Source organism: Cryptomeria japonica, chromosome 11 (assembly GCF_030272615.1).
Source record: "Cryptomeria japonica chromosome 11, Sugi_1.0, whole genome shotgun sequence".
Taxonomy (NCBI): domain Eukaryota; kingdom Viridiplantae; phylum Streptophyta; class Pinopsida; order Cupressales; family Cupressaceae; genus Cryptomeria; species Cryptomeria japonica.
In genome coordinates, this window is record NC_081415.1 from 316,228,321 (window position 1) to 316,244,315 (window position 15,995).

Below are 15,995 nucleotides of genomic sequence, written 5' to 3' on the forward strand. Positions count from 1 at the left end.
GTTAATTTGTGCTGGGTATTACTGGCCTACTTTGGAAAAAGATGTTCATGATTTTGTTAAAAAGTGTTACAAGTGCCAGATCCATGGAAATTATATTCATGCACCAGCCCAAGAGCTTCATTCTGTCATATCTCCATGGCCCTTTTCTCAGTGGGGATTGGATCTTATCCGCAAGATTCACCCAACATCTGCAAATGGACACAAGTTCATTATTACAGCTACAGAATATTTTACCAAATGGATCGAGGCTATCCCCATGACTTATATCACTGGTGTCCAAATTTCAAAGTTCTTGCTGAACTATATCATATGTAGATATGGGGTACCCCTTGCCATAGTCACAAATAATGGTCGACCTTTTAAGAATAAAGATATCAAAGAACTCTGTGACAAGTTTCATATTCAACATCATTTTTCCAGTCCATATTATCCACAAGGTAATGGGCAAGCTAAAGCATCAAATAAAACCATTATCAAGATCCTGAAGAAAGTTGTCAATGACGCTGGTCGAGATTGGCACGTATAGTTAAATCCAGCACTATGGGCCTATCGCACTTCTATCCGCACACCTACTGGCGCAACACCTTATTCCTTGGTGTATGGTGCAAAAGCCATTTTACCTTTGGAAGTTGAGATTCCTTCCTTGCGGGTTTCCTTGCAACACCTGATTGATGATGAGACACACAGAGTCTCTCGGCTGCATCAGCTTGAGATGTTAGATGAAAAGCGTCAGACAGCTCTGACACATTTGCAAGCATATCAAAATCGTCTCCGTCGCTCTTATAATAAGAAAGTCAAAGGGTGACACTTCGAAGTGGGAGACCTGGTTTTAAAGGCAAATCCCAAGAATGCACAATCTACTGACATCATCAAAGGCAAGTTTGAACCTAATTGGGTTGGGCCTTTCATAGTAACTGCAGCCTATGGCTCGAGGGCATATCAGCTTGCCACTCTAGAAGGTGAACCTCTATCTAATCCTATCAATAGCATGCATCTTCGCAAGTACTGGGCATAATTCTCTATTAGTACTTATTCAAATATGATCCTGAAAAAATACAAAAAAATGAAAAAAATGAAAAATACAAAAAAATGAAAAAATGAAAAATACAAAAAAATGAAAAAAGAGAAAAAAAGAAACAAGAGCAAAAAAAAAAGTAAAGAGAAAAAAATGATTCGCCCTCTAGTGAAAACCTGGCAAACAGGCGCTTTGGGCAAGTACCATGGTGAAAACCTGGCAATCAGGCACCATGAGTAATGAGATCATTGCTCCGCCATCTATCATGACTTTTAGCTATACTTTCTCTCAGCTGGTTTATCATGCCTATCTTTGTCTCGACCCAATGTTCAGTTCCAGGCCTGTTATTGGTCAAAATCACTGTCTTGCCTACTCCAGTTTCTTGGCCATATGTTTTGGTCCCAGGTCTATGTGTCTTTCAGCTGCGCATTGGGTGCCTTCCCCTTGCCATGATCAATCACTGGAAATTTTGAATCCAATAATGTCCTGAAATAATCCTAAAAAATTGAAAAATGTCCTGGAAAAAAAATCTCAAAAAAATTGAAAAATGTCCTGAAAAAAAAATCTCAAAAAAAAAATTGAAAAATGTCCCGAAGAAAGATCATAAAAATTGAAAAAAGTCCTGAAAACAATATCTAAAAATTGAAAAAATGAAAATCCATAAAAATCATAAAAAGTCCTGAAAAAATGAACACAAAAACATTTCAAAACATTAAATCCAAAAAACAAGCATTTTGCAATAAAGGATCCCCTTTGTGCATAAGACAAATCACTGACCATTCATCCAAATCACATGCTGTGCTTTAATGAAATCATGCTTTAACCAGATGAACTTTTTCAATCAAAACCAAACATTCAAACTGATCTGAATTGTCATATCAATCGAATATCAGTATCAAAATCATTTTCCTTGTTCCTATTATCATGGGTCTTATGCAGGGTGTGGTATACTCGAAACCAGACTGTGTCCTGTCTTAGACGGGGTACCACATTCCCTAAAACTAGACAGCATGATCATCCTATCATCACTTTCAACTTTTGACAATGAAGATCAAGATGTTTGTTTGATTTGTTGGAATTTGTGCATCTTATCTTTTTATTGATTTATCTTTGGCTTCGGTCATGTTCCTATGTTGCTCGACGATGTCACTGAGTGATTTAGAGTGATCGGGATGGCTCATGGTCTTTTTCTTTTTTGATTGTGATTGTCGTTTGTCGGTGATGTGTTTGTCTTTTGCAAAAAGGGTTTCATTTCAGCTCTAGCCTTCAATGCCATGATGCTACGCATCCATTTTGCTACATAAAAATAAAGGTTCTCACCTACAAAGTGCATTACTGAAAGCAAGTTTTTCTTCGTCTCTAACTCTTCCCTGTCTCATTTCTTCTTACTAACATTTCTTCCGTCAGTCCGGATAGTCAATTTGGTCTAGTGCTCTGATATCCAAACACATATGCTGCATCCTGCATCCATTTGGTTAGTACATTTGCATCACATATTACATCAAGCATTTTATCCACTTCATTTCATAAATACAGCAAAAATACATAAAAATACATCCATACATGTTCATAAACAATACATAAGTCATCCATACATAGAAAAATAACTACAAATCATAACACATTGCATCCCATCATATCGATGCATTTCATATCACATATCATAATAATATCGAAGTACAAAATCGGACTGTCTGTCCTAAGTATGGCCCCCAGGCTGACTACAACATGTCAAACTACATAATGTCCACTATCTGTCATAAGGAGCACATGCCTCTATCACTAGGTGCTCCCTCTATCCTCCTCATCCCTACCATGTCTCATGGATGATGTCCCTCTTGGTCCTGGCTGTGGTGGTCTCATAGGTCCACTCACCCCCATGCTGCTCAATGACCTCCGAGAGCGTGACCTGCTCTCTGTCCTCGATCGTGCCCGATATGAAGGTGCTCTCAGCTCCGGTGGAACTGCACTCTCATATAGTGTCCTCCAATACAGTCTCTCCTCTCCGGTCTCTACCAGCATCTGTGCCATCTCCCGTGCACTGGCATCTCGAATCGACCCAATATACTCAGTGACTCTCTGTTCCTCTCGTTGTGCCTGAGCCATCACTGCATCTTGAGCCACTGTGAGTCTAGCTATCTCCACTCTAAACTGATCATGCTCTCTCTCTAAAGTCTCAATGTGATCCTGCTGACTCTCTATGGTAGCCCTGAATATCTCCATCTCCTTTGTCCTAGCTGTCCCTGGCTCTATGGGTATGTCCTGTAATGCCTCATGCTCGCCTGAATCTGGCTCATCCTCCTGCTCCTCATCCCCGCCGTCCTCATCTCTATCCTCATCCCCTCCATCATCCTCATCCCCGTCCTCATCCTCCTCATCCTCATCATCTCCCTCCTCCTCTCCTATGAGTGGGAAGTCCTCCTGTCGCCTCGGTACTGGAATATCCGGATCAGTCAAAGGCACTGGCCGTCATCATGCAAACCATCTATCATACTCATCTGTCATCCCAGCGTCTGCCACATCTGACCTCCAATCCCACTGTCTCTACTGTAGCTCTGCAAAGTTGGCATATGCTATGTGTGGTTGAATCATACTCCCCCACTGACTCGTCTCTCTGTGAGATCGGGCAAAGCATGCAGTCCTCCTAGGTACGTCCTGCATCTCTCCAAACTATCGTCTAACTCTCTCTGGTAGGTACATCTCAATCACTCTCTGGCGATTCACTGGTCACCCAATCAGGTATCTCTCTTGTCTACAATAGGGTAGCTCATCACTATCATCTGACCATCCCGGACAATCACAATATGGCCTCCATATGAACTCTCTCAGTCTATCTAGCTCATGTCGCCAGTATAATATGTATCCAAATGGACCCTGTCTCAGTGCTCCACCATAGCAATACACATATGGTCAGTGTGGTACAACCTGTCTCTCTGTAATCGGTCGACATATGGCTATGTGCTCAAATGCCCATACCTGAAGCAATGTGACTCCACAGCTCAAAGTCTGCACTCCCTGATACGCTATCTGATGTAGCTAAAAATATAGCATAGCAAGCACACATGGTCCCCACGCATACACCATCCCCTCTGTCGCCATCCGCTCTATCACTCTTCCCCATCCAATAGGGAATCCATGTCCTCATCTGTCTCCTACCAGTAGACATGCTATCACCACGACTATCACCACGTATCGTCGATCATACTCTGATGCCATAGTCTCCCAGCCAATCTCCCTCTCGACGATATCCAACTCATCTATGTCGCACTCAAACAATCTGCACAATGCCTCTCTCCCTATCCCTGGGTCATACTCTATCATCTCTCCATGAATCAGAATGTGGAGGATACGCCATACATCCTCCAGTGTCACCGTCGCCTCTCCGGTCGCCAGATGGAATGAGGAGGTCTCTGAATGCCATCGCTCTGCCAATGCGGTAAGCAGTCCTGTGTTTGCCCTAATCTTGGGCATGAATGTGACATAGTATATCCCCAGTCCTGCTAAGGTATCTCTCTCTGTGCTCCTGAGTCTATGTCGTAGCATGAAGCAATCCGGTCGGTTCTCCCGTGTGATCAATGGATATTGTCGACTCTGCATCACAATTGGGGCAAATTTTGTCAGTTTTAGGGTTTTCTCCTATGGGTTGCATTTCCTCATTTTCATGTCCACATCAGGGTGTTTTTCATCTATTCTGACCTATCCTACCCTTATCCCCCCTTTTCGGATCATTCGCACGTCGTTTTGGACCAAAATTGAGTTCCCAGTGCACAACTGCGCCTGTGTCCAGGAACCTGTGCCTATGTCAGGTAACCTACGCCTGTGTCTCCCTACACAAGTGCAGAAGACCCTACACAAGCGCAAGATTCACCCTACACAAGTGCAGGAGTCAGTTTCTATCTCCCCTGTGGGCCCCGCAATGTCCTGCAAGCAATCAAAAGTCATGACATTGAAAACATGGGTTTTTGAGATCCATACCGCGGCTCCTACGTCGTCCGATCATCTGAATGTGCGTACACATTCTCCAAGGTGATCCACCATTGGAATGTTCGCCATCTCTTTGCAAGTGTTCTTGTCCAGAGCAACAAATCCTCCTCCTTGGCTAGTGCAAATGAGCAATTTTCACTCTCTTGGTCTCATTTATATCTCTTTGTCATTGCATAGATGGACGTGCATCTTCTCCATGTTATATTGGTCACGGTCTTTTGCATCTTCAATTGCTTGTCCTTCATGCATTCGATCTCCGATTGTCCGTCCGTTCGATCCTATCATTTTTATCGATCAATTGGCCTCTTTTTTGCATGTTTCTGGCCAATTCCTCGAGGGGGCATGCATATGTCATTGTTATTGTCTGGGGCATTTTCATATGTCATTGTCAGTGTCCGGGGCATTTTCATTAAGTTCTTTGAAACAATGCTTAAAATCGCATTGTCTCAAAGAGGGGCAAAATGTAGACACCTAAAAATGGTCAACGCTTGCGGAGTCATACTTTAACATTTGCGCATTGCCTCATTTTAGGTTTTTGTGTTGCATTACCATTTCTCCTATGTCATGCACTTGGTTTTTATCATTTGCAAGCATCGAGTCATTCTTCTACATTCTTCATTCTGTCTCGCTTTCAAATTTGGTCTTGTCGACAACACTATCCAATCATGATTTTGATCGATTTTATCCTATCGCATCAATGTGCGTGCTAATTTCTTATCATTTTGGACACCGTCAATCCTAATTAGGGTTTTGTCCTCTTATCAATTTGTCATTAATCTTTATCATTTTCAATCTTGTCATTTTACGATCGATTTGTCATCGGTCGTTGTCATGTTCGATCTTGTCATTTTGCGATCAATTCGTCATTGATCGTGGTCAGTTTCAATCTTGTCATCTTGCAATCTATTTTGTCATCAATCCTTGTCCTCTTGTCAATTTTGTCATTTTGTGATCATTTCGCTATCGATCATTGTCTGTCTCAATTATGTCAATTTGGATCAATTTGTCATTGTTCCTCGTCAATTGGCGCATTTATCAATCAAATCATTTGTCACATTGGTCCTTTGTTAAATCCAAAATCAAATCGAATTGAGTCAATTATCTTTCATCAAGACCTAATTCATCTTCTAGGGTTTCGTGATTTAATCATTTAACCTTGTGTGTGTCATTTCTTCCTTTAGGATTAATAAATTGTTTATTTATCCTAAGTCTTCTCATTACAATTAAATGTTCATTTAATTGGCTAATTATTCCTCTTTGTGAATTAATTAATAAATGACAAATTATTAATTAATTTACCTAATTCCTAATTTCATCATTTCTAATTCTTAATTTCCTAATTTCTAATTTTGATTATTTCCTAATTCCTAATTTCCACCTATTTTCTAATTTCCTAATCGCAATTTCCACCTAATTAACTTGTCTCTAGTTCTCCCTATTTTTGTGCTTCGTGCGTCATACTCTTGACATAGAAAGATGTCATAAGGTTCTAGTTCTCTAAGCTTTGCATTGGCAATATGTCATAATTCATGACATAGAAGGTGTCATAACCTTCTTATTTTCACTAAATTTTTCCATTTTAAAATTAATTGCTTCTAATATCCATTTCATGCTAATTTGTTCATCTCTCCAATTCTTCTATAAATTGGATGATCTTCATCAATCAAGGCTAATTGGTAATTGGTAATTGGTAATTGATAATCAGGCTATCAAATCTAAGCTTCTAGTACTCTTGATCAAAAACCCCATCTACTTGCTTTCAATTGTGTGTGCACTTGTAGTTGATATCCACAACCGTTTGAAGAGGAAAGAAGAACAATGGAGCCGCATGGAAGTAGCATTCAAATCGTCATCTGGTTTGCACAATCATTAGTTTTGTATGCTTTGTTTTCATGTCTCTATTGAATGTGTCTTAGGATATATTCATTGCAATGAATGCACTTGTGATTGATTATTATGTTTATCTTTGTCTTGTGATGATTTCCTAAGCTACACCTTTATATTGACATCATACTCTGTCACTTTCATGATCCAACCAGCTCTTTTGTCGTTAAGATCTTTATTCAACAAAAAATCTTTTATACTAGGATGAGCAACCATTAGGTGAATTTTGTTATTTTAAAGCATGTGTTTAAATTTCTTTAGACTTGTAATGACCGCTAATGCATGTTTCTCAACAAAAGAATAATTTTGTTCGTACCCTTCTAGGCCTTGGCTGAAGAATGCTATTGGCTATTCCAATCCCTCATCATTCCGTTGAATCAACATAGCTGAAATAGTATCAAAAGTACCAAAGGCATATAATATAAAATCCTTTGCAAAGTCTGGATTAATCAAAGTAGGTGTTGATGCTATGATAGTCTTAATTTCTTCAAAATTATTCTTAGCCTCTTTGGACCAGCTGAAAGTAACATTTTTCTTAAGCATGCTATTCAATAGCTTCAAAAGAAATGCTATATTAGGGATGAATCTCCTTACAAAATTGATTTTGCCTATAAATCTTTGAAGGCCTTTCTTATGTGTAGGTAAAGCCAAAGCTAAAATAGCACTTACCCTCTCTGGATCTACGATTATTCCATGTTTGGAGACAATATAGCCAAACAACTTAACCTCGTGTATGGCAAAAATGCACTTTTTGGGATTTAAAGATATTCCATATTCTCTACACCTTTCAAAAATCTGCCTTAAGTGAGAAAAGTGCTCTTCCACATGCTTTGAAAAAATGGTTACGTCATCAAGATAAACCAAAACAAATTTATTTATAAGACCTTGGAAGGCCATAGCCATTGCCCTCTAAAAGGTTGCTCCTGCATTAGACAAACCAGAAGGCATTTTCCTATATGCCATTGTTCCCCATTTTGTAGTAAAGGCAGTTTTAAATTGGTCATCCTCTTTTACTAGAATCTGATTATAACCAGAATAACCATCAAGTAGTGAAAATCTATCTGAACCTGAAACTATTTGTAAGATTTGCTCCATTGAGGGCAATGGGTAATGATCTTTTAGAGAAGCACTATTAAGATTTTTAAAGTCTACACAAAGTCTAAGCTCACCATTCTTCTTTCTTATGGGAACCAAATTTGAAACCCAAGATGTATGCTTTATAGGAAAGATGATATTACCTTGGATCAGTTTGTTTAGTTCTGTCTTCATGAGATGCTTGAGCTTTGGATTAAGGGGCCTTTGCTTTTGTCTCACAGGCTTGGCATCAACTTCCAACTCTATGGTGTGTTGGGCTAGTGCGGGGTTAAATACCTTCAAATCTTCATACTGTCATGCAAATACATCATTGAACTCTTGACAAAGCAAAACAAATGCATGTTTCTCATCAGTTGTACATACATTTCCAAGCTTTAATAACTTATCTCTGAAGATCTCAATAGGTTTGTAGTGCTCCTCTTTAACTAAAATGCTGCCCTTTTCCTTTCTAACTTGATCATCAGTGTTAAAGATTGAAACAAGGGTTACTAATCCCTTTGGCAGCTTATTAGTTTTCAATTGAAGAATCTGATTTCCATATTGCTTTACAAACTTATGCTGATTACCAGCTGCAAATTCAACCTCTTCAATAAGAAAATTAATAATTTGTTCATCTGAATCAAAGACTTGCCAATTGACACTATTATCTAGAATTGAAGGCCTAACAACCACTTTGACATATTGTTGTCTTTCAATATTGCTTACCTCATCTGGTATGTCAAATTGAGCACCCAAGGTAGTCAACTTATCTGCTTCCTTATTCTAATTTCTATTCACTGACAACAAATTGAAAGCATCAAATTCTTCAATTAAGTCCCATAACCTATGCTTATACATTTTAAGGACATCATTTTTAGTCACATTGACACCTCTTACTTGATTTACCACTAGCTCACTGTCCCCAAATACTTGCAAACACTTTACCTTTCTTTTTCTAGCCCATTCCAATCCATGTGCAAGTGACTCATATTCAGCTGTATTATTAGTATAGCTAAAAGAAAATCTAAAGGCTGAAAAGTATTTCTTACCTTCAGGAGATATTAACATAACACCACCACCTGAACCAACCTTTCTCCTCAAGCCATCAAAATAGAGTTGCCACAATTCATTGTTTTGTTGTTCACCCTGCTGATTGGACAATTGATTGTCATCCTTTTCAAGATTAGAGACAGCGACACCTTCTTCATGGATCATGTAGACACCTATCTCTAGTTCTTCCATATGCTTGAATGGATCTTCCTCATCATTCTCTACTTCCCATTCATCTAATACTACATCAGGTATCCCTTCTATTGGAGTGTTCGGATCTGGGATATCAGGTTGTTCATTATATTCTTGTATAGACAAATTTGCATTAATAGCACTTGGGATATATGGTTCTATATGTTCATTAGCTAACAATTCTAATTTTATGGTCACTTTGGTACCATATCTTGTTCTAAAAAATATGTGTGACCAATCAGAAGACAAATACCCACCCAACTTGGCTGTGAAATCTCTCGACAAACACAAAGCAAAGTAAGGTGGAAGATCTATGATGCAGACATCTTGTGGGATTGAGAAGTTTGGGCATGCATGCAATATGAGATCCAATTTTTTAATCACACCTACTATGTTTACTGTTGTCCCATCTAACTGGACTACCCCTTTCGAAAGAGGCTCATATGTCAAACCCAACTTATCAACTATCTTCTTTGGCATGACAGAACTACTTGCACTTGAATCAATCATACAATTATGCACTAGGTGCTGACCTATGATTAAAGTCAGATAAAAAGGAGTGGGTTTAACCTTTTGAGTTTGTTGTTCACCCTTCTTTTCTTGAGGGGCATTGGAAGCTCTTGTGACAAAGAGATGTTAGACAAGACTACTTTGGGTTGCTCATTAGGAAGCTCTTGTGACAAAGAGATGTTAGACAAGGCATTTTTAAGCAAATCTTTTTGCCCTGGTAGAGCTAAGGAATCCCACATTGAGACACTGACATGTGTCTTTTTTAATTGATCCAAAACATTAAATGAGATTGTACTAACCTTCTGCTGCCCTCTTTTAAAAATGACATCCTCTTGAACTTTTGCTGTTGGTAATTGACCTCTTGGTTGATCCTTGTTGACCACTAGTTTCCCTTTTGGTAGGATTTGTATATTTCGAGTGGGTTGAGGTCCAAGTGGTGCTTGTCAGTTTGTAGAAGCATGATTGATGTCTTTATCATCTTGCTATCCTATATCAATGGCTCTCTTTTTGGACTATGTATTGGTTGCAATAGAAGTGTAGGATTGATTCTGATCTTGTGGCTGATTTACTCCACAAAATTCTTCACCTTGCCAATTGACCAAGGTAACATACGGGCCTTGTTCAGAATGAGAAACTTGTTGATCATGAGTTCCATGAGTACTATCTTCTGAGACAACAATGTTATTTTGAACCATGAGTGCTTGATAGAGCATACCATTTGAACAAGTGGTCTAATTTCAAGGTTGTTTGCAAGGATAACACCAATCATAATTCGATGTCATATTGTTTTGAGCTGGGATGATATCTCTGGATGTGTTGGTAGTGTTGGGATTGTAAGGTATATTGGATCTTTGGTTATAATTTCTCCTTTGACCCTAAGGGTCAGCTTGATAAAGAGGCTTGTTCTACTGATTATTCTGATAAGGGGCTTGATAAGGCTTGGTGTTTTGGTAAACTTGCTTCTCAATATTGGTCATTTTGTTACCAAATCCTTGGAACATGGTTTTCATTTCATTTTTAAACTCCTGAAACTCTTGATTCGGGAGTGTGACAGTATTTGCTTGGGCTACAACTTGATAATTCAGTGTTGGTAAAGGTGGGACAATGACTAGAGGAGGCTCTAAAAGAGGTGCAATAGGGTTTATTTCTAGAAATATGGGCATTGGGGGCCTAGGGGCTATTTTACCAACCTGAATTAGGCAGTTTTATGCCCTAATAGCAACATCAAATGCATTTGGTAGAGTATATGCTCCCATAGACTAAATCATGACTGAAATGTCACTATTAAGGGCTCTAAGATAAGATAGAAATACATGAGTAGAGTAGGCCTTACCGTGACAGGGATTATGCTTCAAGTCTTTTGGAAACAAAAATTGAAGTCGATCATTTGCTCTTGAGGGGATCTCTTTATGGTACTCAGCTATTCTAATAGTGACAAATGGTCAGATTTGTCCACAAACTATGAATTTAATCTATCACCCAGCTGATCTCAGGTATCAATTGAGTTTACAGGTAGTCCTCTGAACCAGTGAAGCGCTTTCCCTTTAAATGAGGCAGCCAAGAGTCTGATTGTAACATTCTCTTGTGTGATATGATGTACACCACACAACAAAGCTACATCCCTTATATGTTCTATGGAAGTGGTATGATCTTCTCTTATGAAAAAAGGTAGGCTTTTCAATGCTGCTACAAGAATAGCATCATAATGAGTAAGATTCAAAGGGTTGCCTTGATTGAAAGGCACAAAAGGCTGAGCTCTTGGTAGAGCCCTTGGAATAATAGGTGGATTTACTTGTGAACTCCAGGTAATAGGTGGTTGAATTAGAGTAGTTGAAAAAAGAGGATTTATGCGGGTGGCAAAATTAGGCTGAGAATTAGGTAAAGGAGAAGAATTAGACAGGAGATCAGAATCTAAAGTTTCCTGAAAAACTTCAACTAAAGAACTTTCTGGAAACTCAACTACTGAATTTGTTGGTTTCTCTATCTTTTTCGTTGTCCTTGACCTTGTCTGCGATGGTGGTAGCTCAATATGCTCAACCGCATCCTCATTCTATCTGGTTTGATACTTTCTCATATGCTATAAATGTCACTGGATCTGCATAGAAACCAAGAAAATGAGTAACCGGGTATAAAAATTCTTGCCTCTAAAAGATGGAATTGCTGCTCCTCACACCAAAAGCAACAAGATTGAATATTTGTTGAACTGAGATAGTTCAAAAGTGTCCCACTGGGCGTGCCAAAAATTGTTGTCACTCAAATTTCACCCGTAGTGGACAAGCTAAAAGCTCAAGCAACTTGGTGACACATGGGATAATTCTCAGGCCTATGGGTTGCCTGTAGTAAGAACTAACCTCCAGATGAAGGGCTAGTTCCCTATGAACAACTCTAAATCTTTACTGAGAAAAGGGGTAGAAAAACTAAAAATGAAAATAGAATGACTTGTGAATGCTAAACTAAGGTGAAGCATCAATAAGATATCTCAAAATGACAAAGATACACTCCCAAAAACACCAATCTACACAAATAGACTTCTGGTACATAACACATAAATATTTCATGCAAAGGATTTAAACTTCAAGAAATTGAAAGGAAAGAGAAACTTTCACAATCAACCAAATGAACCAATTTATCACAATGCACAACCTGTGACTTATAAATGAGACAAAGAATTTAAAGGTTATTTAAACAATAACACAATAAACTAGCTCTCAATCATGAATAAGAAAATGGATTGTAAAGACATAAGGCATAAGCTGATGATTTTTATTTAGAATATTGTCATAAAACTGTATATGAGCTACAAGAAAGTATCCTCTGCTAAAACTAGCAAGAGAATCATCAAGAACTAGTGAAGAAAGATAAAAAAAATCACTTTATATAAAAACCTTCCAAAAGGTAGAGGAAAGATAACTCCAGAATGATTGAAGATGAACTCCCACTGAAAAATATCTCCTCTGCAAACTGATCCTCTCGTAGAAATTAAAAAAGCCACCAAAAAGGCTCAAAATCATTAGAAAAACTCATGCAATTCAGTTCAAACTCTTAGTCAACTAAAAGTTGACCCATATGGTGCTCAAAATCATTCCTTATCACCTCAATATAATGAGAAAGACTCATGCAAACTTTCTCTGAGCTTAATAATCGCCTGCATTAACTAGATGACTTCTTCTTATTTCGCATGGATCCTTGGACGCTACCTTGCCTAGCACCACTTTCGGCTTCTAGCTATAACTAGCATTGCTTTTCTTAATCGGGTCATCGGGTTAGCACTCAAACACTTATTCCAATGGCTAATGATACGCTCCATTTCACCTGCATTTCTATCGGGTCGGCCACGTGTCAAATCCTGGTTGGTTCTGAGGTTCCTGCCCTGTCATCTTAGCATGGCCTGGACTCACTACCGGAATGAAGCTCTTCCGTTTGATCAACCTTAATCTGTATTCTTTATTTCTTCCTCTGAATTGCTTCCTTAGCGGGCCCCACTACTTGGTCACCAAGTCATGACAAATAAACACCGCACATCTTCATCATACGGTATAGAGACCACTGCTAGATCTTCAGGAACCTGCTTGCTTTTTACCTCTGCTAGTTTTCTTTTATCATCCTGGACCCACGGGAACGAGCAAGGATAATGAACTTTGAAGCATTTTGAACCATCTTGAAGTTCAAGTTCCACTGAACTTTGAAGCATTTTAAACTGTTGAACAATTTTTGAAGCATTGAACCACTAAACTTTGAAGCATTTTGAACCATTGAACCATTTTGAAGTTCAAGTTCCACTAAAATTTGACATCTGCTCATCTATAGATTTTTTTCCATGTGTCAACCTCTGATTGGTTTGCAGGTCCACTTTTTCTGCCATCTAGACCGTCATCCAGACTGGATCCACCTTGTCGCCAAGTCACGACGATAACCTGGTGTGCAGCTTTTCATAGCGACATAGCGACCACAGTTAGATCTGTGCGATCATCGTTGATCTTTCTTTAGCTTGCTCACTCTTTAACCTCTTCCTGCCAGTCGATCACAAAATTTAGGATGCCTTGAGATGCGCACACACGGCGTCCACCAGGTCACGAGCTGCCTCTTCTTGCCAAAAGCCCGTAAGATTTGACACTATAGTTATATGTGAGCTTGGCTTTAAATACAAAAATGCTCCTCCCCGCGACCAATGTGGGATAAATGTTCTTCCTGCCTGGCGACTGAAAACACTTGGAAGTTCTCTAGCCTTTTAAAACCCTCTTTGGCACCCAAGTAAAAAATTTACACAGACCGATTGCATTTTCTTTGAGCTTCTTTTGGCCTTTCATTAGCAATGGAGCATAAATATCTCTATGGTCTACAACATGCTGAGCTCAACCCTCGTGGGAGCCACATTTTAATCCACATGCTATCTTACTTTCTTGTATCTACACATGAAGCAAACAAGCTAAACAAAAATAGTGCATTTCTTCCTGGTTCATGATTTGATCTTTTCAAAAATAGTGCATTTCTCCCTAGTTCATGATTTGATCTTTTCAAAATGAATGAATGCAAGGCTTCATTAGGGTACTAAATTTGGCATGTGCAAAATTTGGTAACAATGATATCATCAATAAATACTTCAATGACTAGTATTTTATCTCCTTTAGATTTGAGATATAGGTTACTATCATCACTGGTTCTCAAAAAGCCTATCTTCATGAGATGTGTATGAAGCCTTTCATACCATTCTCTCAATGCCTTCTTTAATCCATATAAATATTTATGCAATCTGCATACCATATCTTTATTATCAGTCAAAGCATAACCATCTGGTTGCTTAATGTATACTTCTTCTAATATCCCATTCAAAAATGTTGACTTAACATCCATCTGGTATACCTTGAATTTCTTGTGTGCAACAAATGCAAGTAAAGTTCTTACACCTTCCAATCTTTCCATTGGTGCAAAAGTCTCACCATAATCTTCTCCTTCCTATTGTGCATAACCTTTGAAAACCAACCTAGCTTTATTGTGAACTACAACACCATCTTCATTCAACTTGTTCCTGAAAACCTACTTAGTCCCTATCATATTTTTATTTACCGATCGGGGTACTAGGGTCCATGTGTTGTTCTTCTCAATTTGATCTAATTCCTCATCTATAGTTTTAACCCAATGATCATCACCAAATTCCTCCTTGGCAGTTCTTGGCTCAATAGTGGAGATCATGCAAGAATTCTCTCTTATTCTTCTTCTAGTTAGTACTCTAGCATCCTTATCCCCAATAGTTTGTTCAGGATTGTGATTTAGTCTCACATATCTTGGAATAACATGATCATTATCTTTAGGTTCAACTTCTTCATTATCATCATCTTCTTCTAAATTTATTTGTTCTGGTTGAACTGGTACATCAGTATTTGTTTTGCTGATTTCAAATTTAACAGTTTTTGGTTCTAAAAACAAAATGCAAGGATCTTCATCCTTTTTCTTGGAATTGGTTTCCTCTGAGACCTTAGGAAATTCATCCACTTGAACATCAGAACTCTCAACAATTCTCTTTGTCCAGTTGTTAAAACACTTATAGGCCTTACTCTTGGTGGAATAGCCAAGAAATATACCTTCATCACTTTTAGCCTCAAATTTTCTAATATAATCACCTCTCTTAATAGAACATTTCATTCCAAATATTCTGAAATAACTAACATCAGGTGATCTACCATACTAATATTCATAAGGAGTCTTGTCCTTACCTCTCTTTACTAGAATTTGGTGCATAGTGTAGACTGTTGTGCTGACAGCTTCTCTCTAGAAAGTTTTCACTACACCTCCTTGTATCACCATCATCCTAGCAGCTTCAACAACTGACTGGTTGTTTCTCTCTGCAATACCATTCTGTTGTGGTGTCCTTGGTGCAGAAAGTTGCCACTTGATACCATTTCCTTCACAATACCTAGTGAACTTCTCAAAAGTAAATTCACCACCCTAATCTATCCTCAGACACTTTATCTTCTTACCACTCTCTTTCTCAGCTAAGGCTCTGAATGCCTTGAACTTACCAAAAGCTTCAGCCTCATCCTTGAGAAATCATCAATGAAGATCATAAAATATCTGTCACCTTGAATATTTTTTCTTCTTATTGGTCCACAAAGATCTGTATGAACCAAATCTAACAAATGTTCTATTGAAAAAGATTTGCTCTTGAAATTTGAGGATGTCATCTTTCCCAACTGACATTCTTTACATAGAGCATTAACTGGTTTGTCTAACTAAGGAAAACCTCTCACTGTCTTGGACCTACTCACTTTAACAATGTTATCAGAGTTTA